General features: G+C 34.3%; 1 protein-coding gene across 3 annotated transcripts in view; it reads right to left on the bottom strand.

The window, feature by feature from the left end:
* bmp7.2.S (bone morphogenetic protein 7, gene 2 S homeolog) overlaps positions 1–23,384 on the bottom strand; it is a 39,760-nt gene that overhangs the window by 4,307 nt on the left and 12,069 nt on the right. The window contains exon 2 of one of the 3 annotated variants that reach the window (XM_018255487.2): positions 18,001–18,051. The exons of 1 other annotated variant lie outside the window; for it this stretch is intronic. The gene's annotated coding sequence lies outside the window, so the exon portion shown is untranslated. Of the gene's footprint in view, positions 1–2,345; positions 2,681–18,000; positions 18,052–23,384 lie in introns of those variants that run through there. One more of the 3 variants, XM_018255489.2, reaches the window with a different exon arrangement.

Here is a 23,384-nt window from a genome sequence, read left to right as displayed (position 1 = left end):
ACCAGCAACACTGGTATTTTTCATAAAGAAATTATTATTGCATGTGTAACCAACGTGACGTTTAGGTCCCAAAGGGACCTCAAGGCAAACATATCCACAATGATACATAACTTATATATACCCCTCCTCAATGTGCACAGGAAGTGACCTAATACTAGGTCAAATTTAAAGTGAACAGTGCAATAAATATTGACTAAAACCCAACCGCTGTATACATATTAGTATAATCTTCACAACTATCCCATTAAAATTCAAGTGATTAAAGCTATAAAATTAGCTGTGTGTCATATTAGTGTCTAGTGCTCACTTAAAATAATATGTTAATAATGCAACATCTAGAAGTCTAAAAATATACAATTAATACGTCCCCAAAAGACATCATTGGATATATATATATATATATATATATATATATATATATATATATATATATATATATATATATATATATATATATATATATATATATATATATAGGGCCTCCTTCTGAACCTGCTAAGTAACATATTCACATATTAACATATATATGCCAATATTAGAAGTCCATGTATTACTGCACCAGAATTATCGCAATGGTAAAAAACAATGAAAACTGGTTGTATGAGACAGGGCTGAACTAACCCTGAAATTATTGGGGCCATTTAACTAAAATAGATGTTCAATTGATCAGTTGCCAATACCAACTAATAAGATCTTTGAGTATTGATCAATATTGACTGGTGATTGGTTTCTAATGGCAGCTGAATTTTTGTAATGTAAAAGCTATGTTATAAAATGAGCCCTACTTAGTGCTAGCAGCAATTACTTTATCTATCTTACTGGCAGCTTACTGGCATTTACATTAATCAGTTGTTCTGCAGAATGAGTCAAATGCCTCAAGGTACTTGAGGTGAAACCGTAAGCAGGAATAACGGTCATATTGTATAGTAAAATACTTTCTGTAGCCACACCCATATAAAATAAACATGCATAACATAAATGCAAACGGAAGCCAAACAACTTTTTAGTAATAAAGTTAATTAGATATAAATATTGATATGGTTTCAGTGCATACAATTTAATCCAGTGTTACTGCCTCCTTGAAAATGACAGACTCCTATTTCTCTCATAGAGATAACATTATTCAAACTGACACTGGGACTAGGCATCATTATTAGTCTAGTCTAACTATGTAAACAAGAACAATTTTTCTCATTTACCAGATACATTTACATGTTAGTTCTCCACACAAAACAATTTTGGAGGGACTAAAGATAGCTAGCATTATGGTTACAAACATATGAAGCGCCATAAGCTTAAAGCATTAGAACTGTCATCCCAATAGAGAGAAATTATTCCATATGGGTGTTGTCCCAACTTACACACAATATTGCTCTAGGTGTTCCTCCAAGATAACTAGGGCAACTAGAAACTAATAAAGGGAATACCAACTTATGTTCTACCATGTCAGTTTGTCATATACAGTAGAACACAGATTTTTAATTTTTTTAGGGAACCACAAAAAAATTATGGGAAATGTATTATGCATAATATATTGGTGAGACCACAGAAAAACAGTGAAAAATGCGGGGAAACTTAAAATCAGGGGATATAAATTGAGGATTCACTGTATGTATTTATGAAAGACAAAAAATAGACATGGCATGACATATGAGGAGAATTTCAGACCCCCTTATAAAGGTCTCAAAATATACTCAAGACCATTCTTCCGATCCCTATCCTCTCTTTCTTTTGCACCCTTGCCCTAAAAATTAACAAACGATAAAAAAACTATACACAAAGAGAAAAGAAAAAAACCCACTAATAAATTAACTCCTGTAGTATACTTTCATATTTTATCTTTCTCACTTTGCCCTAAAACTTCACAGAGGAAACACTGCAGTTACCACAAGTGAGTATGTTTTCATAAATCTTCTAATCAGCTGGTTGCTGCACTGCTTTACAAGTCAAAACCAGCAGAACAGAGAACAGAAAGGGACAGACTGATACTGCTTTCAATAACTATTATATTTTCAAATAACTTGAAAAAACTGTTCAACAAAATGTTGAATACATGTATAAATAAAATGTGGGTGGATATATTTTAATATTGTGCAAAATAATAATATTTAATTGGCATGAGTTCCTTAATTGGCATTAAGTTATAATTTAAACCCTTAATAATGTATTAATATAATTGTGATTTAAAAAAACAAATATTTCCCAAATATAAAAGCATCACATATAATATGTATCTATTGTTTGCCCTATTTGTACATAAAAAGAGATGCAAACAAGATTTGTGTAACTGACAATTGAACAAATTTAGTTAAGATTTCTAAACAATTAAAATAATGAATACTTACATTTTCTGAGCAGAGGGAATGTTGAAAACTAAAGAAAATTATACAGATAATCCTTGATATCTTCAATGCCGGTAAATCCAAACAGAAGCATTTGATTCATGTTCATCCAGATCCCCCGAGTTTACAAACCAAACTAGATAAAATTGAGGGTGATTTTTTTTTTTTAATAAGGAAAAAGAAATCCTTTTATAATGATGTTAACGTTACATGTCTGTGTGTTTTAAAGGCATAGACTATCAGGAAGTCTTCTTCCCAAGGATGGAAGCTCATTTCCATAAGACATCAAACCAGTTGCTTCACAATAATCGTCTCTCCAGTGCCAATGAGTCTACTGAGTACCACCAGGAATAAATACCTATAAATGACCTGCTGGAAGAAGGCTTTTTAAAATGTAAATGAATGTTGTGTGTATGTCCAGGCAGGGATGAATGTGATGGCTTTATTCTATTGGCTGGGCCATATTTGTTGTAGAATAAGAGGTGTGAAGGATTGCCCTATACAGGTTTATACTTCTTTGAATAAATCTTCTGCCCTCTCCTGTACTCCCAGAGGGTGTTGACCAAACAGGCACAACAAGGACAATAACCTTGTGTTTTGGCTAGCAGCAAGTATTTTATTTTTAGAAAAGCAGCCACATTAGGTACAAATGTTTCAAAATACAAAATACAGGAAATAAAAGGATTGTGAATGCATAGAGGATCACTGATATTTTCATCCTGCATTTGCATTCTCCAATGTTTACAATGTTATTAATGCACTCATCTACCAATATCTGTAATACTAATTCAATGCAAGAAATTACTGGACCATAATTGCAATATACTGTAGAATGAAATTCCAATTTCTGTATATCAGCTTTTAGAAAAAAATTATTTCAGAGGTGAATCCACTGGCACAGCACATTGTGTATTTGGGGAACTATCGCGAAAATGAACATTCAATATAAGTTTCAGCATACTGAAGTAAGAAACTTTCTAAATACAACCAATTCAAAATTCTGTTCTGTTTCTGAAATAATAAGGTTTATCCCTCTCTCAGCATCTGTTTCTCTTCATTCTGTCTTCATGTAGGAGTTGGATGTCAGATATTCATTGACAGTTAGATCCAATATATATTATAGGGGGTTCCTTTTGCCTAGAATATGTATTCGAGCTCACTCTATTAAAATCACCAGAAATCCTGTCTCTCTACATGCAGAATTTGTGCAAAAGGCAGTTCTTTTGTAAGATTTTGTTTGTACTGGAATCAGTTATTTGAACGAGCTCTAATTCATCTGCTAGGAAACAGAGCCCCCTATAAGATATTTTGGATCATTCATCTGACACCCAAATGCTGCATGATGAGAGAATGAAGAGAAACAGATGCTGAGAGAGGAATAGTGAATATAAACTGGATTATTTCAGAAACAATGCAGACTATTTAATTGATTGTATTTACAAAGTTTCTTATTTCAGTAGGAGGAAGCTTATTTTGAATTGTCATTTTCGCGATAGTTTCCCTTTAAGATTAACGGGGTCTTACAATAGTTCAGCAAACAAGGTTTACAGATTAAAAACTAGAATTAGAGGGCCCTACTTGCAAGAGCTTACAATCTAAATATTACGAACAAAACAGGGGTTTATGGGGATTATTTGGAGGGTTGAACTTGATGGATGCTTTGTCATCTGAACAAATGTTTAAGTAAAGCACTGTAATCATGTCACTGTAATATATACCTTATTGTATAAAAGAGACACTGCAGCCATCATTGCTAAAATAATAAGGGTCAGATTTAGTATACAAGTCTGTTCTAGCAAATTGGCACATTTATAAAAGCCAACAGTTCCTAATAAATGTGCCAATTTGTCACCTTCCTGGACCTCAAGAAAGTGTTAATATGATAAAATGAAAGCTGTTGGAAATGCATCAGAATTCCCCACTTCATAAATGTGTCCCTTTGCAATAAAAGTGAGTCTTTCCATGTCTAGTGGAGCATCCATCGTTCTCCCGTTTGTACTTTGGCCACAAGGGGACACTGTTCACTGGGATGGGCAAATAATGTTTTACATTACATTTTGTCAACGCAGTATGACAGCTACCATGCATAAGAAAAAAACAGTTAAACTCCTTTTAAAGTTTTAACCTGTGCTCAAATGTTTTAAGAAAAGACAAAGTACAGTAATAGAAAACACTAATTATATATGGTCATTAGCTTTTGCAAAACAGCAAAAAATAATTGTGTTCTAACTTATAAATGCACTTAAAGGAATAGTAACACCAAAAAATAAAAGCATTTTAAAGTTATTAAAAAATAATGTACTGTTGCCCGCATAGGTAAAAGTGTTTGCATTAGAAAGACTACCGTAGTTTATATAAACAGGCTGCTGTGTAGACATGGGGGTAACTATTGAGGTCAGAAAAAGTAGAAAAGGCACAGGTAACTTAGCAGATAACATATAAACTCTGTAGAAGAATACAATGGGATTCTGCAGAGTGCATCTGCTATGTACGTAACTTGAGCCTTGAATGGCTGCCCCCATGGCTACACAACAGCTTGTTTATAAACTATAGTAAATTTTCTGAAGAAAGCATACCAGTTTTACCAGTGCAGGGGAACAGTATGTTATATTTTGATTACTTTAAAGCACTTTCATCTTTTGATGTTACTGTTCCTTTAAAGTAAAGGGATTTGGTAGTAAAAGCAACAGCTGAAGAGCAGAAGGAAATTTCAGCAACTTCTGTGGAGTCGCACAGCTACTGTGGAGTGTTACAATGCAAATGCACAGAACTATGGAAATAATTCCTAGTGGCTTTATCAATTCTGGAGAACTCTGGAGGGGCTGCCCACCATTTTTTGTAATTTCATTTTCTCTGGTTGAAAAAATAGATATATCTGCTTACACAAAAAAATATCAGTCACTTATCCTTATGGATAGAAAGCCTAAAGGCAATCAATTTAAAGTTGCCAGAAGAGAAAAAGTTTAAACTTTCTATGGGAAAGATCTACAGGATTATTTGCATCTGACAAACTGAAATTCTACTAACACTTTATATTATCTAATTTTGCTTTAAAAGTGGCTATATATATTAGTCATTAGGATTCGGCTGAATCCCAAACCTTTGTGAACGATTTGTCTGAATAGCAAACCAAATACGAACCCTAATTTCCATATGTAAATTAGGGAAACAAGGGCGAAAGTGTACTATGCGTGCAGTTAAGATATTCTTTACTTCTTTTTTTGTGCGACAAAAAGTCACGTGATTTTTTGGATTTGAATTTGGTTTTGCCAGGCATTTGGATTCAGCCAAACATAAATATATATAATTACTTTTGAGCCCATAAAATGAAGTGATTGTGTTCCTCATATTATGCAATCTTTTTGTTCAACCCACTGAATTAAAGCTGAAAGTCTGCAGTTCAACTGCATCTGAGTTGTTTCATTTAAAATTCATTGTGGTAATGTACAGAACTAGTGATGGGCGAATTTGCGCCGTTTCGCTTCGCCGAAAAATTTGCGAATTTCGCGCGAAATGGCGAAAAATTCGCGAAACGGCGCCGGCGTCTCGTTTTTGAATTTTTGCCGCGAATTTTCGCGGGCGTTTCGCGAATTTATTCGCTGGCGGCGAATCTCGCAAATTCGCCGCGAATTCGCGCCTGGCGAATAAATTCGCCCATCACTATACAGAGCCAAAATTAGAAAAAAGTTGTCTCTGTCCAAATATTTATGGACCTAACTGTATCCACAGCAATAACTCGGCACACACGGTCCAGTTAATTGAAGTTGTTTGTATTTGTTTAGGTAAATTATTATCAACTGTTTCTGTTCTTGTTACAACTATATGTTAAACAAACAGCACCTAACCAGGTTTAAGGGGAAACCATTAAAGTTCACTTTTATTAACATACACAAGGAAGTGGCAGTTAGGGAAAAGGTAAGCATACTCTCTACATATATTGTATTATTGCAAGAGACTATTAACAGGGAAAGGGAGGAATAGAGAAGACAGATAGGAGAAAAAGAGAAGAGAAAGAGCACTTGGTGGGAAGCCAATATTATAAAAATTAATTCTGCTGACTGACTGTATTAAACCAAAATCATGTTTTATATTGTTTGCTGCTCATACACATGTATACTGCCATATTTGGAATTGCAAATACTTATGCTACTTATATCTGTATCTCTTATCATATTATCATTTATCATACTGCAATGACAGAGGTGCAGAGCATGGATACTGCAGCAGGTCTCTAATGTATATACCAGGAAACAGAATATAATAAACATATTAGGTACTGTGTAGTTTTATCTGTGTCTCTCATAGGGCCCTTAATGCTGGGAGGCCCCAAAACCACCACTGACTGAAACACTTCCCAAACAAAAAAACTCCCTTTACAAGCCATTGGTGCAAAGCTTCATTTACAGGGACATATACAATAATTCTTCACAGAAACCCTGCTTGATTTGTTACAAAAACTTTAAATGTTCAATTTAATACAACTCATAATACAGTCATGTTATAGCACAAAAAGGCAATTTCTCATATTACAACTTAATTTAGAGACAATTGGCATGTAACAGAGTTAATCTGGAAAGGCAATAGAATGTGATTTCATACATTAGAAGGATATAACAAGGTTGGGCATCAAATACAGGCAGACAGTCAACATTTTTTACAGCACCAAAGACAAATGAAGTCACAGTGATACGTAATTATTATAAAGCAATGTTTTGGGTTAAAGTGCACACTTTATCTTTGTCCTTCAGACAAATGTATATAATAATAATCTATGCATATACAGTAGTTGCTTGGGATGTGAAATTCTTGTACATTTTTAACATGATGTAATATATTTACTTGAAAAGTGTTTATGATCTATTTGATTACCATTATCTCTAATGTTGCATGAAACATGGATGCATGCATGGGAATTCCTATGAGCTGCCCACATGCACACACTTACACTGCAAGCACAAGGTGCACCTGCAAGAGCTCAATATGCTGTCTAGAGAAAGTGGTAGATCATTAGTGTTCCATTTGTTCCATTGCACAATTAATTCCCCTGCATACCAAAACTTCTGATACCAAAACACAACACAGGGTTTAGGGCGGGGGTTGTATACTACTAATCTAATTATCTACATCCCGTAGACCAAACAAGGAGTAGCCTCAAAAAATTAAAAACATAGATTTCTTTTTTTGTGATAATAGGCAAAAGTATGTTCAAAACAAACCAACTAAACTTGAGATATACTGCCCCTTTAAATACAAATCTATGGAAATAACATTAATGCATTTCAGAGTGCTTTTGATAATGGGATCCTGGATAACAGATCCCACTCCTGCACCAGAATAATAAATCAAGAGGTCTACACTTAATGAAACCTATAGCCTTTCATAAATAATTATCTAATTTTCAATATTTTTTTAAATAAGTGCACAAGCACTTTTTTTTGTATCCTGCTATTTCAGGCAGCACTTTTTGCAACACTGGGATTGAGACAAATGCTGAGTGTTCGACAAAACCCAAAACCTTAATAACGGCATAATCTGCAGTCTCTTATTCTTCCCTCAAATAATGCAAATTAGGATTGGGAAGAATCTGACCAAACCTTTTAGGACCTATTATGCAGAAACCTTTTTTCAGGAAGTCTTTAAAATACAGCAATATAAATTCTCATTTATTATCCTCTTGATTTATTTTGTAGCATAGTGCTCCACATTACAGAAAAGAAAGTAACAGATCTTGTATATAAATTACATTAAGAGATCAGTCACAACTTTTGAGAAATTATTGGGATATATGAAGCTGTATTTACTGCCAACTGGGAAGAAAGATATAACTTCTGTTTCTGACATTCATTTTATCAAATAAGAAAAAAATGAGGACAAATCTGTCACATCTGATTACTAAGCAAGACATTTGGAGGCAGATTCACTAACCTGCGAAAAGTTGCCAGCGACTAGTGATGGGCAAATTTTGGGCGAAATTGTGCCCGAAAATTATTTGGGCAAAATTTTCGTGGTGGTTTTGCGAATTTATTCGGCGGGCAGCAAATTGCGGGAATTCGCCGCAAATTTGTGCCTGGTGAATAAATTCGCCGATCACTACCAGTGACCACTTTGCACCTAACGCCTATTCGCTCAGACAACGACAATTTCACTAAAATGCGGAATTTCGTTGTGGGCGCCAAACACTGGTGACTTTCGTTAGCGTTACTTCGCCAATGCGAGCAATTCAAAGGGAAGATGCGATAGCGTTCATTTCTGCCTAGCACAAATTCACTAAAGGTCTTGCGCTCAGGTTAATTTTCATACAGTGGGAAATTTAAAGTTGAATGGATGTCTTTAGGTTATATGTTGCAGCAAATTACGTTCCCACTGTTAATTACACATGTCCAGGGAACCTTAATAAAGACATTAGAGTTGTTATAATGCCCGACACATGAGCCCACTGTATAAAAAATTTTAAGAACTTTTGCAGGCTATCACTCTGAAAAAAGGAAAAGATGCAAGCGTTTTTTGAACTTTGATGCTTTTTCCACTAAAGAATATGATGTAAGTGACAGAAGATTGAGGAAGATCTATGCACTTCAGTGCACTTCGCCTGGTCTGAGTTGGAGAAGGCAGGTCTGGCGAAAGAGGAAACGTTCAGTAAAATTTACATTTTAGTGAATTTGTGGAGTAACATCCATTCGTCAGAGCGAATTGTCACCTGGCGAAAGAGTGTGAATGAATGCTAGCGACTATCTCTTTCGCTAGCTAATTGGTGCCTGTGCCTATTAGTAAATCGGTGATGTCCCTGCAGGCGTTACTGCTGGCCGAATTGTCGCCAGCGTTTGCCACTTCACCCTTTGGAGTATTGTATTTTATACTTCATTGTTTTAATAAAGTTTCTTTTTAAGTTTCATGACATTTTATGGCCTTAGGCTCTACATATGTGCACTTTGATGCTACTGTATATTTCTGATGATTTTTTGACTTTCACTGTCTAATCTATTTCATCTTTAAATATTATGAGTTTGAAATCTTCTCTATGGCACAAATGTCTAGTACAAGACAAGCACCAGATGGCAGCATTGTAGCTTGGCTGAATAAACCCAATGTTTAGATTAGAAGTATATCACTGGCTGGCTGGCGATGATTTTTTTAATGTGGGTGTGTGTTCCAAGTGCAATGGTTAACAAAATACTTACTGATCACTTTCGATAAATGCTCCTTATTTAATTAAAAACATATAATGTATTCAGCAAATACAAGTGTCCAAAGGGTCTATTTTAGCTTAAAGGTAATGTTTATTTATTATTGATCTGACATTTAGACATGTAAACCCACTGCTAATAAAACTGCATTTGGCTGTGTGAAATGTCTGTGTCAGCCATATACAGTATAAGGGAAACAATATAATTAAAACTCTTCATTTTAAACTATTCAACTCTTAATTTTAAATGTTATGGTGCTAATCAAAATCACTGAGTGTGACCCAGTAGTGCACAGTGTGAGGTCATAGCACTGAGTGTGACCTAGTATTACTGAGTGTGAGGTCATAGCACTAAGTGTGACTCAGTAATATTGAGTGTAATACAGTAGCACTGAGTGTTTACCCAAAAGTACAGAGTGTGATGTCATAGCACTGATAGTGACACAATAGCAATTTGTATTAAATGTGAAACAATAAACAGAGCATGGCACAATAACACTCATTACTTTGTAGCACATTTGTATCCAGTATATAAAAGGAAGATTATTGGATTATTTCCATAGTAAACAAAACTGGAGAACATCTTTTCAGAAAGAATAAAAACTCAAGAGACAAACATATCTGATATATTGTGCTCATCTATAACTACAAATGGGTGAAGATGTTGCTGCTCAGTCTAGAATGTTTGCTTCCCTTTTCCAAAAAATTATTTTTTAATCTTGATGTTTAAAAGCCATGTTTGCTATGATAATGAATCACCAGCAATAATTTCATTCTTCATCACTATTAGCATCAGGGCTAATAAATCATTTTAAGCATACTGAAGTCAGTGGTACATTATTAAAGCTATAATAATAATTCACGTGTGATGCCCATTAGATACCACCAGCTGAGAATTAACATAGGCTCAAGTACAGCAATTATCATTAGTAACTAATGTATTTAAACACAATTATATCCTTAAGATTATAATGTGTTATTAAATATAAGGCATAATTAATACAGAAACCCAAAGGGTGATGGAACTTGGAGTGCGCTATTAAAGAAGCTTCAAGAATTCTAGATATACTACTAGAGCAGAGGTTTTCAGATAGTTCTTCAAAAATAAATGCTTTTTATCAGTTACTTTCTATTTGTTGTTTGTGACTGTTTTTCTAATATTGAAGTATTTTTCATCTTCTGCAAGTCTTTCTAAATGGATGCATTTAGTTTATACATTAGTTATATTTATCAAGCTGAGTAGAATCCCAGAGTTTTGTTAAAGGCAGCTGTTAGAATTAATACAATAGTTGCTAATACTCCACAGATGCTGCTGAGAAATGTATCAACTAATGTAGCAAATTGTAACAGTTCAGAGTCTGCGTCTGGATTACTGAGTTGCCAGACAAACACTAGAGACAGGAGCATTAAACAATTTTGGAAAAATGGTGGGAAAAAAAGTAATTGAAAAAACTCTTTCAAGTGAACAATCTTAAAAAAAAAGTTTGGAAAGTGAACAACCCCTTTAAAAAACATAAGGACAAGGTTAGATTAAAACTTTGCACGGAGATCTGGCATGTAGTTCTATGTATTGCTTTTCCTACCAAATAAAAGTAAAGGCACTCTAGTGGCAGACCTGGTCATTTTAGAATTCAATGCATTTATGTGCAAAAGCGAGTTCACCTTCCTAGAGGCTATTTGAATGGGAGAGAGGTAGCCTATTGCATAGATCCTTCTAGACCTATATAGCACCTGTTTATGGGTAGAATATTTAGTACTTTCCTGGGTGAACTTTTCTTGCTTTAAACCTTAATTGGGATTCCTTTACAGTCAATGGGGTATACTCCATACGCCACTCTCCGTTCATTTCTATGGGATTTTGAAAGTCATATTTATCAAAAGGTGAATTTTCACTTTCACCCATTGATAAATAATCCTTTTTAAAAAAGGATAGAAATTAATGGAGAGTGGCGGAATTTCACTCCAGCGGACTGTGGTCATCTCTTCATTTTTTGATAAATATACGCCAATGACATTTGTACTTGTCTGGTCTACTGGACTATAATAGCTAGATGTTTCTCAGGCATAGAACTTAACCACATTTGACTGTTAGAATTCTATTTTGGAGGGGAGCAACCTTAGTACCTAGTTTAGTAACCTATCGCAACAAATCGGATGCTATAAAAAAAAAAAGAATACCAGTAAAAACTACCTGCTGATTGGATGCTAGAATTGTCACAAATGTTGCTGTTTTATTACATTAAATTATTTGTCCTATAATTCAGCTCACATTTATATAATCTACAGGCCGATTAAATTATCTTTGAAAGCATATAGGTGGCCTTTATCTTGAAAATTCTATAAGTAATGCTTAAACCATAACATTAAAGGAGGCGTTCCTTATACAAACCTCTACTACATTATAAAACCAACCATTAGGAGCATTTGAATTTGAATCTTCTATTTTTTTTAAAATAATTGCTTTCCTATTTTTTATTTTTTTCCAAATGCTAATAAAAAAAGCTGTTTGGGGTTTACTGACCCCAGCAACCATAAATGTGAAGCTCTGGGTGGCTACATTTTATTGATTCTTTTCAATGGCATAACAGCCATACAGCAGACCTCTAATGAAAGGGAGTCTGGTAAGGATAATGCAATCCACCCCTGCGCCCTTCTGATGACTGTTCTACTGACTGTTTCAATGTCAATGTTTATGAGTGCACATTCAAGGATGAGGGTGTAGATGATCACTGGTACTACGAAGTGTGTAGGGCCCTAAAGATTTTGTGCTGGATGACTTGATTCTCTTTTTATAGAGGTTCTGTCTTCCATTTTAACGTCTGCTCTGTTATAAGGGCAAGGGGAACCACTGAAATTCCATCAACATGTTAAATGATTCTAAAACCATAAAAGATAAAAAAATAAAGACCAAATGCAAAATGTCTGATATTCCCTACAATATATCAACAATTATTAGTTGGGCTACTTTTTTATATGTGATATTTGGGCAGATTTTATCTCCTTTGTAGAATTTATGAAAGTCTATTTCAAAAATCTCTGGTTTAAGACTCCCAAGCGACAGCACGTTTCATGTTAGGAAATGTACTTTTCAGTGGTTCAGTTATGCTATACTTATTCTGTAGGTACAGTAGAGATGCTCTGCTGCAAACCTTTGTTAAAACTGTGCAATAAAAGCAACTGAAATTTCGGAGTTTTTAATTTTAAATTGTACCCTGCAGCCAAGGTCTGAGCTGTACAATAGTCATTCTTCTCAGACCTGCCATTGCCCTGAATGCATATTAAAGGATAAAAGTCAAGATTTCCTTTTTAAAAGTATAAAAATGTAAGACTTTTGAGACTGTCGTTATTTATAAAAGTTATTTGAGTGTGTTTGAATTGAAAAAAAAAAAAACCTGTGAAAAGAAGTTCAAAAGAAAGTACAATGTTCACAGTAATTTGTAATAAAACAAAAATAATTTGGGTAACTTTGGACAGACAAAAACTGAAACAGGAAAAAAGGATGAAAAAAGATTAAACTTGATATACATGTTGTTTTTCAGTATCACATTACAAAGTAAAAATTGAATAAATGACAATAAAGACTACAGCAATATTCTCCACCGAGAAAACCTAGGGCATTATTATAAATTTCTTTTGTGTATATAGGGATAACATTTTCTGCAGCTTTGAGGGTATGAAGGATGTTACAGTGCAAGAGTAGAAATACTAAAGACCTTCGACTTATTACTAACTGACAATGTGGACTGTGTTCTTTATCATTAGCCAATAAAAAACATTCCCTGTTGCAGCACATATTTGAAGATGGTAATAAGTTTCCTGACATCCACATTTTTTTGGGGAGGAAAATTCAATTCGAATTTCGTTCATATTCAAATCGAATACAAATTGAATTTTCAGGTTGTTCCCATTCATAGTTACATAGTTAAATTGGGTTGAAAAAAGACAAAGTCCATCAAGTTCAACCCCTCCAAATGAGAACCCAGCATGAATTTTAGACGATTGAATTTTTCATTAATCACCTCCTAGTCGAATTGTAAGTACATGCTTATTTGAATGTGCTGGTGAAATGACCTTAAACAACTAACTATAGGGTTGGACTAGGGTCGAACCTAGACCCTAGTGAACCCCAGTCAGGGACAATGCCCAGCAGCTTGCTGTCAATTCCACCACTGGCTGCTATAGAGCTATATGCAGTAGCATCTATATTATCAAAGGATAAGTAAGCCTATTTTAAATACGTGTATATAAAAGAGTGCTATTTTAAAAACGTTTTGGTGTCGGAGTTGAAAATTCCTCATCACCATACCTGTTACACAGTATCACAAACTATACATAGACTATAAAACTGTAGGCATGCAAGGCTGCCACAAAGATGTTCATACCATGAGAAATCTTGTTCATGATTATTATTTCTTTGATAGGTTATAATCAAGTTGTGAGTGATGGCAAATAAATTGCAAACTGCACATTTGATGAAGCCATGTGTTTAATATTAAACTCCTACACTGTTGCCTGCCCATGTCCTTATTGTATTTAATGAACATCACAGATAGGAATGTCTTGATAGCAATAGGCAATTCAATTCCAAATCCTCGCTTTTTCATGGTGTAATAATTTCTTTAATGCAAGGTTTCCATCATTCCGGTTAACTGTAAATGCTGCAGTGTGCAGTTTCAAGCTGAATATTTTCTGACAGCGTATAATAACGCAATGATATTTGAAGGTAATCAACTCAATGCATTAACATATAAAAAAGAAAAATGTTTTATGTTATACATTCATTGGGATTGATCCTAGTTATGTATTCTAAGGCTTAGGGTGTCATCTGTATGCTTAAACAATATTGATTTATATTAATAATACAATATAGATTCCTGCATATAAAAGGTATAGTTATTAAAACAGATGGAACATTGTGATCACTAATGCATAAGAATAGGTATATTAGGGTTTACATGTAATATCTGGATTTATATAATGCTCCTTTGATTCTGTTTAATTGCATATGTCTAAATTCACCCAGACATTGTTATAATCAAGTGTTTGATTCTTGCAAGTCATGCCCAATTTTGTTTTTATTTTTTATGAAAATATTTTAAGTGAATGGGGGAGGAAAGGTAAAATAAATCAAATATGTGGACTAGGGGACTATGAACTGAGAAAAACAGGGTTTCCCATTTGAACTTTTCAGGATTGGATTGTGTGAGGATTGGAACAGTCAGGATTGTGTGAGGATTAGGAAGGATATATCGAGAAACCTGAAGTAGACAGAAGCTTGCTAGTAGTATAGTAAAGGTTACACTTACACAGTTTATACTACAGAAACCCTTCAGCACAGTGGCATTGGCCATATTAGAATGTCATTGTGCTGTAAAACAAGTATAAATATATATATATATATATATATATATATATATATATATATATATATATATATATATATATATATATATATATATATATATATATATATACACACACACACATACATATATATATATATACACACACATACACATATATATATATACACACACATACATATATATATATATATATATATAGAAGTGCCGTGGCACACACTTACTGAAGCAAAGACCCAGGTGCTAATCAGAAAGAATTGTATATTCATGTAGAAAGCTGCAAGCTTTCTACATGAGTATATATATATAGATATATATATATATATATATATATAGATATAGATATATATATATATATATATATAGATATATATATAGATACCTAAATGGGTCGTAATGGGGACCTTGTGCTTATGTATGTAGTTCTCACAGTGTACACCAGGTGGCACTGTCCTGTAGTATAAAGGTCTTGGGAAACATGAGGTCTGGGTCCATTACTTTAGCCCAACCAAGCAGGCTGGAAGGGAATGGGTATTGTGATCCTAGAAGCATCGGCCCAAGTAAATAGATTAGCATTCTCTGTCATTCTCTGTCATAGATCACTCTAGGAGTGATAGATAGCTTAGATAGTTGAGCAGATCAAAGCTCCAACAAGGAGACATTAGAGGGATTAAGTTCCCGGGTACTAATAGAAGTAGGGACAAAGTGTTGAGACTAGGGATGATAGGAATTCCCCTAGATGCCAACTAAAGAGATCTTAAAAGCTGGCTGTACCTTTCACATTACTGCTACCTCTGCTGACATGAATCCTTGCCTGTAGGGATCCAGCTCAATGCATGGTGCTGTGAGTATTTGCTTCCTTTATGCTACTTGCTCTATGTTCTAAACTCCATTGTGGATATGTGCTATGTTGAATAAATACAGTTCTGGTTAAGCATTAAAGAACTACTGGCGCCCATTTATTGTGCGATTGCACCTGGTTACAGTTGCACTACACCCTGCCTCCACCCTGTTGTGAGGGCTTACCCCTAAGAGAGAGGGCCTAATTTGTGGTATCACCCCACACTGAAAGTAGCTAAAACTAACCACAGTAATGTCAGTTTACTATAGCGCAACACATATATATATATATATATTATATTTGTTGTGATGGATCAAGCACTCCCACGCAGGAAATCTTTCATTAACCCAGGTGCTATCCAATTGCCAATTATTCAGAGTTCATGTAGAAATCTGGATGCACATTGGGATTTTTAGAAAAATAAAAACTTAACCTTTATTTAGTAGATCTTTAAAAGAAAACAGGCCAATGTTTCAGTCCCAATCTTGAACCTGTATCAAGGCGTGTTTAACTGAGGCTGAAGGAAGGGAAGGAACTGACCCCCCCCCCCGGCTAAATAAATCAGTTTACACAGGCTTATGTCAGTGTTTTAATTGAAAAGAAGTCGGCGAGCACTCCACGTCCACCCAGAAGTTTAAAAAACGAAGAACTTTATTTTGACAGGTTAAAAGCAAACATAGTCCTGATGGTTTAATTTCCACGATATGTAGTCATAGGCAAAGCACCCTATGGTGCCTATTGGCTTTATGTCAGTGTTTTAACTTTATTTGCACATAACTTGAATACTAAAAGACATAGCCCTATACCTACGAGTAGCACCTCCAGAAAACATTAGCACTTTACAAGAGCAGGGAATCCTCCCATTCAACCAAAAGAACTACCAGTCTAACCAATTCATTAATATGTGAAGGGGGTGGAGAACTATTTAGTGTTTATTTTTGCCATCACTTCTTCTGTATACTGATAAAATGTTATGAATTTTATACTGTTGTGAAATAATTGTATACAAGAGGAGTTTACAACCTGCAACTTTTAATTTGATGTTGCTGATGCAGCCCTCTGTAAGAAGGGGCTTCTATATAGAAGGTGATGTCAGTCATTTACTGGGTGTTTTGTTGGACCCAGTTTGCTGGTGTGAGCATTTTGGTTTGACAGGTTAAAGGTGGATGGAATACAATCGTCCCATTGTAATTTGAATGCAAGGTTATCTGTTACATGCCCAGGCTAATAATTAAATATCAATCAAATTACCAAAACTTTCAACTCTGAAGTTGATGAGAAAACAAATAATGCAAAAAGACAAACAAAGGGCAAGAAAACCCCACACATTTGTGGGAATACTATAGTCAACAGTATACCGTATAACTGATGTTTGCTTTATTCTTGTTCATAGCCCAGCATTGGATACTGGCAGGACTGAGAAGCAACCTTTTGTCTCCTGCGCCTCAACAGAGCAGCCTACATCAGACTGGGCCCCAAATGTGAAACACAGAGTTCATGTGGCCCCAGTTTAGGACACAGAAAGCCTTGAAAATTAAACAGATGTAAGCCACTGAGGCAATAAACATATTGCTGCATATTATAGAAAACCCATAGAATTAGAAATATAGGAATTATGCATCACACTATTTACATGTACAAAGATAAGCATAGATTGATATAAAAAGAAAATACAAAGGGATTAATGCACAGGTTAGTGGTTTTTTTTTTTTGCGGTTATGAAACAACAATTTTGAGGGGGAAAAAATCTGCAATACACTTGTATTAAACAAGAAATATCTCCAAAATTGTGTTGCACAGAATAAAACCCACAAGTTACTAGGTCATTTAGAGTTTAATACCCACAACTCATTTGCAAATAGAATGCCCATTATTTTCTTATCATCCAGTTTGCAGCAGGGTTATGATGATGCAGTACATTTAAGGGAATATGATAGTATTGAGGACAACAGTATTCGTGATGTGACCTAACTCAGCAAATACTGGTAGAAATAAATTAAGGGAAAAAATAATAGTAAAAGCTGGTTGAGGAATAATATTGGCATGCATTAAAAGAGCAGTTTTTGTAGAAAATACAGACATCTGTGTGTATTTCTGTAAATATGAATGTGTTAATTCTCTAAGAGAAGATTATAATGAAATGTGGCAAGCAGCACACTAGGTTAAAGCCTTATGTTGTACGATGGTTCATTAAAAAGAAAACCTCTAACATAATTGTGTATTCACCTCAGTTTAGTAATTGGAAAAAGAAAGGGTAACCACATTACTCACAACATGCTGAAGTTACTGGTCTGTGTCGCACTTCCCATAAATCAGCAGTATCTAGAAGAACATGAAAAATGTGTTTTGCCACTTAGTGAATTGCTAGAAAAAGGCATGAAAAAAATACACATATAAAAAACTAGTATTTATATTTAACATGTGCTTTCCATACATAAATTTACTAAAAGGATCAAATGGGGGGGCATCCATTTTATGTCAATATATTTGATGGTTTATACATTGAAAGGACATGTTATCCAGAATGCTTGAGACCTTGGATATTCCATATAAGTGATCTTTCCATAGTTAGGATCTCCACATCTTAATTTTAGGATTAATTATATCTTAGTTGGGATCAAGTACCAGTTACTGTTTTATTATTACAGAGAAAAAGGAAAGTGATTCCAAATAATAAGTCCAATACCTAACAACACAAACACTGTGGGGCAGATTTATTAAGGGTCGAATTGAAAAATTTTTTATGGTCAAAACTCTCAAATTTGAATTGTGAATTATCCAAACTCGATTTGAGTTTTAATTTGAATTTAAATTTTGAGATTTATCATACTCCCTTTAAGAATTTGAATTTGACAATTCGCCACGTAAAACCTGCCGAGTATAAGTCAATGGGAGACGTCCATTGACCAATTTGGACGTTAGTAGCCTTCCTGACATTTGAGTTTTTTTCAGATAAACTCAAATCGAGTTTAGTCGAATATGGTACTAATTTGATATACTTTTTTAGTTGGTAAAATTTGTCTGAGTTTTAGATATTCGGTTTTTATTATAAATAACCCCCCCAGTCGAATTTCAAATATATTCGAATTTAAGAGAGTTTTAAAAAAAAAAAAATGTAACCTTCATTATAATCAAATAATCCAAATTTTTAAAAATAATTTCCTTTTTCTTTGTAAAAGAGTAGCTTGTGCTTGATCCAAACTAAGATGTAATTAATCCTTATTGGAAGCAAAATCAGCCTACTGGTTTTTATTTAATGTTTACATGGTTTTCTAGTATTTACAAGTATGAAGATCCAAATTATGGAAAGATTCATTATCCGGAAAGTCCAGTAGGTACCCGCACTCGAATGCCTATATCCGTTTGTGGGTGCTGGGTCAAATTAAATTGTATAATACTTATAGAGGGACGCGCACTCCAAATTCATGTGTTACAAAGTTTAATTGATTGATTCATTACTCGTGCGTCCAATATTTTGGCCCACGTTGATAAAGTGTGCCAACCTTGGCCAAAATGTTGGACGCACGAGTGATGAATCAATAAAACTTTGTAAACATGAATTTGGAGTGCGGGTCCCTCTATAAGAAAAAAATAAATAAATAAATTAAAAAAGCATAAAATAAATAAAAAAAAAAAAAAAAAATTATATATATATATATATATATATATAATATTATATATCTTATAATAAATACAATATAACCTAACTTACTATGTTATATAGTATTTATTATAAGACACCAATGCTTAATGTAATATGGAGCATAATATTTTGACTAAACGGGAAATTGCAACAAATGACTTTCTTTAATAGAACAGTCTCGGATGTCTCTGTTTTGTCAGATAACAAGAGTATCACACAATATATTGCATTTAATATACTCGTAAATCTATTTTCTTGAGTGAAACTGGCAATTTCCTTATCCAGTTTTATAGTGATGATGCCAAGGCCCATTCACTAAGTTCAAGTGAAGGAATAGACGAAAAATAGTTCGAATTTCAAATGTTTTTTTTGGCTACTTCGACCATCGAATTGGCTACTTCGACCTTTGACTACGACCTTCGAATCGAACGATTCAAACTAAAAATCGTTCGACCATTCCATAGCCAATGTTAGCCTATGGGGAAGGTCCCCATAGGCTTGCTAACAATTTTCTGATCGAAGGATAATCCTTCAATCGATGGATTAAAATCGTTCGATTCAAAGGAACGATTATTCCTTCGAACGTTCGATCGAATGAATTGCGCAAAATCCTTCAACTTCGATATTCGAAGTCGAAGGATTTTAATTCGGCAGTCGAATATTGAGGGTTAATTAACCCTCGATATTCGACCCTTGATACATCTGCCCCTTGGTGTTTGGTAGCAGAACATTAACTTAAAAATGAACCTGACCTGACCACCCCTTTAACTAGCCAAATCCTCCCCTTGCATGCTACATGTAATCATGTATTACCTGAAAAATATTACTAACTAAAAACACTCTGAATGGCCGTTTAATATATTACAGTATATTTTCTAATATGAACAATTGAAAACTGAATTGACCCGAGCTTCATGGCAGGGCACCAGACTATGCACAGTATTTACCAGTTTAAGTCTTCCATTCTATAGACAAAATTAGGTGGCATTTTATAATTTTAGAGAACACGTTTGAACTGAAGGTTGGCAAATTAAAATCATGTTTTTCCTAAACGTTCTGTAATTTCCTTAAGGCTCTGCTTGGGCTGGCATTTTGTACAGAGTAGTTGTGGAAGATTTAATGTGACTTTGACTGCTGTGTTAAAACACTTTGTTAACCCTCTGGGACCACTCACTTATGCCCACATAATCAGTTAGACACTAAAGGTTCCAGCAAATAAGAAATCAGTCAGAAGAATCTCACAATGAGGCAGTGGAATTTGATTTTCAAGTTCTACAAACAGCTGGGCACGGAGAGTTTGCCGCAGAGAACAATGACAGCCTATAAGTTGGTGCACTGTAGGGGCATTTTCTTGCAAAGCCGTTACAGATATTTCAAGTTAAGTCAAGACCTTTTTATCATATTTAGACAGGTGTTAAAGAAAGTACACTCATATTTGAAAATGGAAGAGATTCCCTGCTGGCACATATTCTTTTTTTGCCTCTCAGGTTCTCAGCGTGATTGCATTTTCTCTGTGCCTGATGTACCACAAGGGATTCCCAGAGCGATCAATAAAGAAAATGGAAGACATTATTAAAAGAAAAGTGTACATCTGCCATGAATTTCAAATTGAGGAAATAAAGCGTTGAATAATATCAACATCTCCTTTCCTTCAAGGGCTTTTATTGAGTATGCAATGACTTTTGTTGTTCTACAAAGTGTAAGAGAACAAGTTCACTACTTTGTTATTTATATATTCAAAAGCCTCTAGCAGTCTATAGCTTAAACACAGCGCCAACCACAAGTGATCTCAGCTTCTTATCAAGTTTCTTGATGTCTCTGAGATTATTTACATCTAAATTAGAAAACATGAAATCAACAGTGACATTGTATGATAAATAAAATATTCAGTACAATAAAAACAAAATGAGGGTAATATAGTCTTTAAGAAACTGGACTGCTATCCAATGTTTATAATGTATACACTGCTAATTACAAGGCAATCAAAGTAGTTGTAGTTTATATACCTAACGGAAGGGAGCCGATTTATTCCCAGCAAGTTTAATATCACCTTACTTATTTGCCAAAATTTCCTGACTGCTTTGAGAAAGCAGAGGCTATTCTCCCATAAAGGGTGGTAGTGTTCATTGTTGTTCAGCAGCAGTACTGAGTACTATCATGTGTCTATCTCCTTGTTCTCCAATGCGTATTACATGTGTTGGAAATGCAGAACGGTATCCCACATTGATACTTTGAATAAGAGCACAAGTTCTATTCAGAATTTTTTTTTTTTTTTAAAAACAAAAATTTGTGAATAATAATTAAAAAAATAGTGCATGACTATTACATACATTTTAGGGAAATAACAGTAAAAAAAATAGTTGCTTATTTATTGATTTATGGTACCTGGTTGATACTAAGGAAAACATTTGTTCTTTGTTGTCCAGTATGTAGAAGAGCAACTTTCTCTTTTATATATATAACTAAATTCACATGCATATTAAATTGTGGTTTTCTTCTTCTCATCCCCTTTTTCTGCTCAATAGCCACTGTCCCTCTGTTTCATCCATGGATCACTCTCTAACATCTTTTATAATAACTTGATCTATGTGTCACTGCCTCTTTAATACTGCAACTCCCACTATGTTCTTATTTACATTTTACTTCCTTACTCTTTTTTTTCCTGATCTCTTTTCCATCAGAGGTTTGATCTGCTCTTAACACCAACATAGGGAATCAGGGCTGCAGAAGGTCCAATTTTTTTGACAGTTATAGGTACCTAGGCAAGAAATCCATTTAAAGCGATACGGACACCAGAAATTGAACCTTTTTTACCTCTACCATAAAATTTACTTTCCATGCTACTTAGAATTTTGCCATAAAGTATTTGCCCAATGTTTTTACATTATCTGTTTCCCTGTGGTCGCCTATGAGGGGGCAGCCATATTTGTGCAGCAGGAGTCCGTTAGCATTAGAAACTCTAATTGACAGGCTGAGATGGGACAGTCAGGTTGGCAAAACAGTGAGGTTTAGGAACATTAAGTAACAATTACTTACAAAAACAAACCTCTCAGCAAAAAACAATCAGCATGACCTATAGGTAACTTTTAATGTACATTCATATTTTAAAAAGTATTTTTTTAGTGTCAGTATCAATTTAATATAACCAAAATTTAGCACTGATCTTGGCCAGGGTACAAATCTTGTTATCAGTAGTTTTGCCTCCAAGAACAAAATACATGCAAGGAACTGCCACTTTGATGTACTGTACTACTACATGAAATGCTGCTTCGAGTTTATTTTTCACTTCTCAGAAATGATGATCTCTTTAAGCTTGCAAATATTTTGTCAGGCTATAATTTTCTTTCGCATAAAAATGAACTGTGGGCCTATAAATGTTACTTTTCTTGTAGTTTATTATAAACTCCTTTTATAGAAAGACAAATTATTTATTCTTTCTAATAATTCATCCTTAAGCCTACGCATACTACAAACCATACAAAGGGACGCTATTTTTTTCTCTTCAGAGCCCAAGTAATGGTGTATTCCAATACTACTCTACTGCATATTTGTTTTACTGGCTAATTTGTTTTATTTGCATATTGTTTTTTTTTTTTTTGTTTTGTTTTCAACTGCATGTCAGCTGCAAAGCATCACAGAGGCTATCCACAGTTGGAGTTGTGGAATTAGGAATAGAAGACGTCAGGGGCACAAGCTTTATTGCATCTACAGAAAAGAAACCAAATTTCTTCATGCAAACCCTTGTGGTGCTATATAAAATAAATACATATATGTATTAGAATTATCCCAAACACCTTTGGCATTTGTTTTTTTAGTAGATATTGAATTACATGCATCAGGAATTTCCTTCCTTTCAATGAGTTTTTTTACTATGATTTTTGTATTTGTATTTTTCCACAAAATGATGTGTGTGTACAAAATGTATTGCCTGCACAGAGTATTTTTTTTAGAGCACCAAAAAAGTCCAACTCAAACTGCAGTACAGTTATGACCTTCATACATAGTAAAATAC

Source organism: Xenopus laevis, chromosome 3S (genome assembly GCF_017654675.1).
Source record: "Xenopus laevis strain J_2021 chromosome 3S, Xenopus_laevis_v10.1, whole genome shotgun sequence".
Taxonomy (NCBI): domain Eukaryota; kingdom Metazoa; phylum Chordata; class Amphibia; order Anura; family Pipidae; genus Xenopus; species Xenopus laevis.
This window is presented reverse-complemented; position numbering and strand designations above follow the sequence as displayed.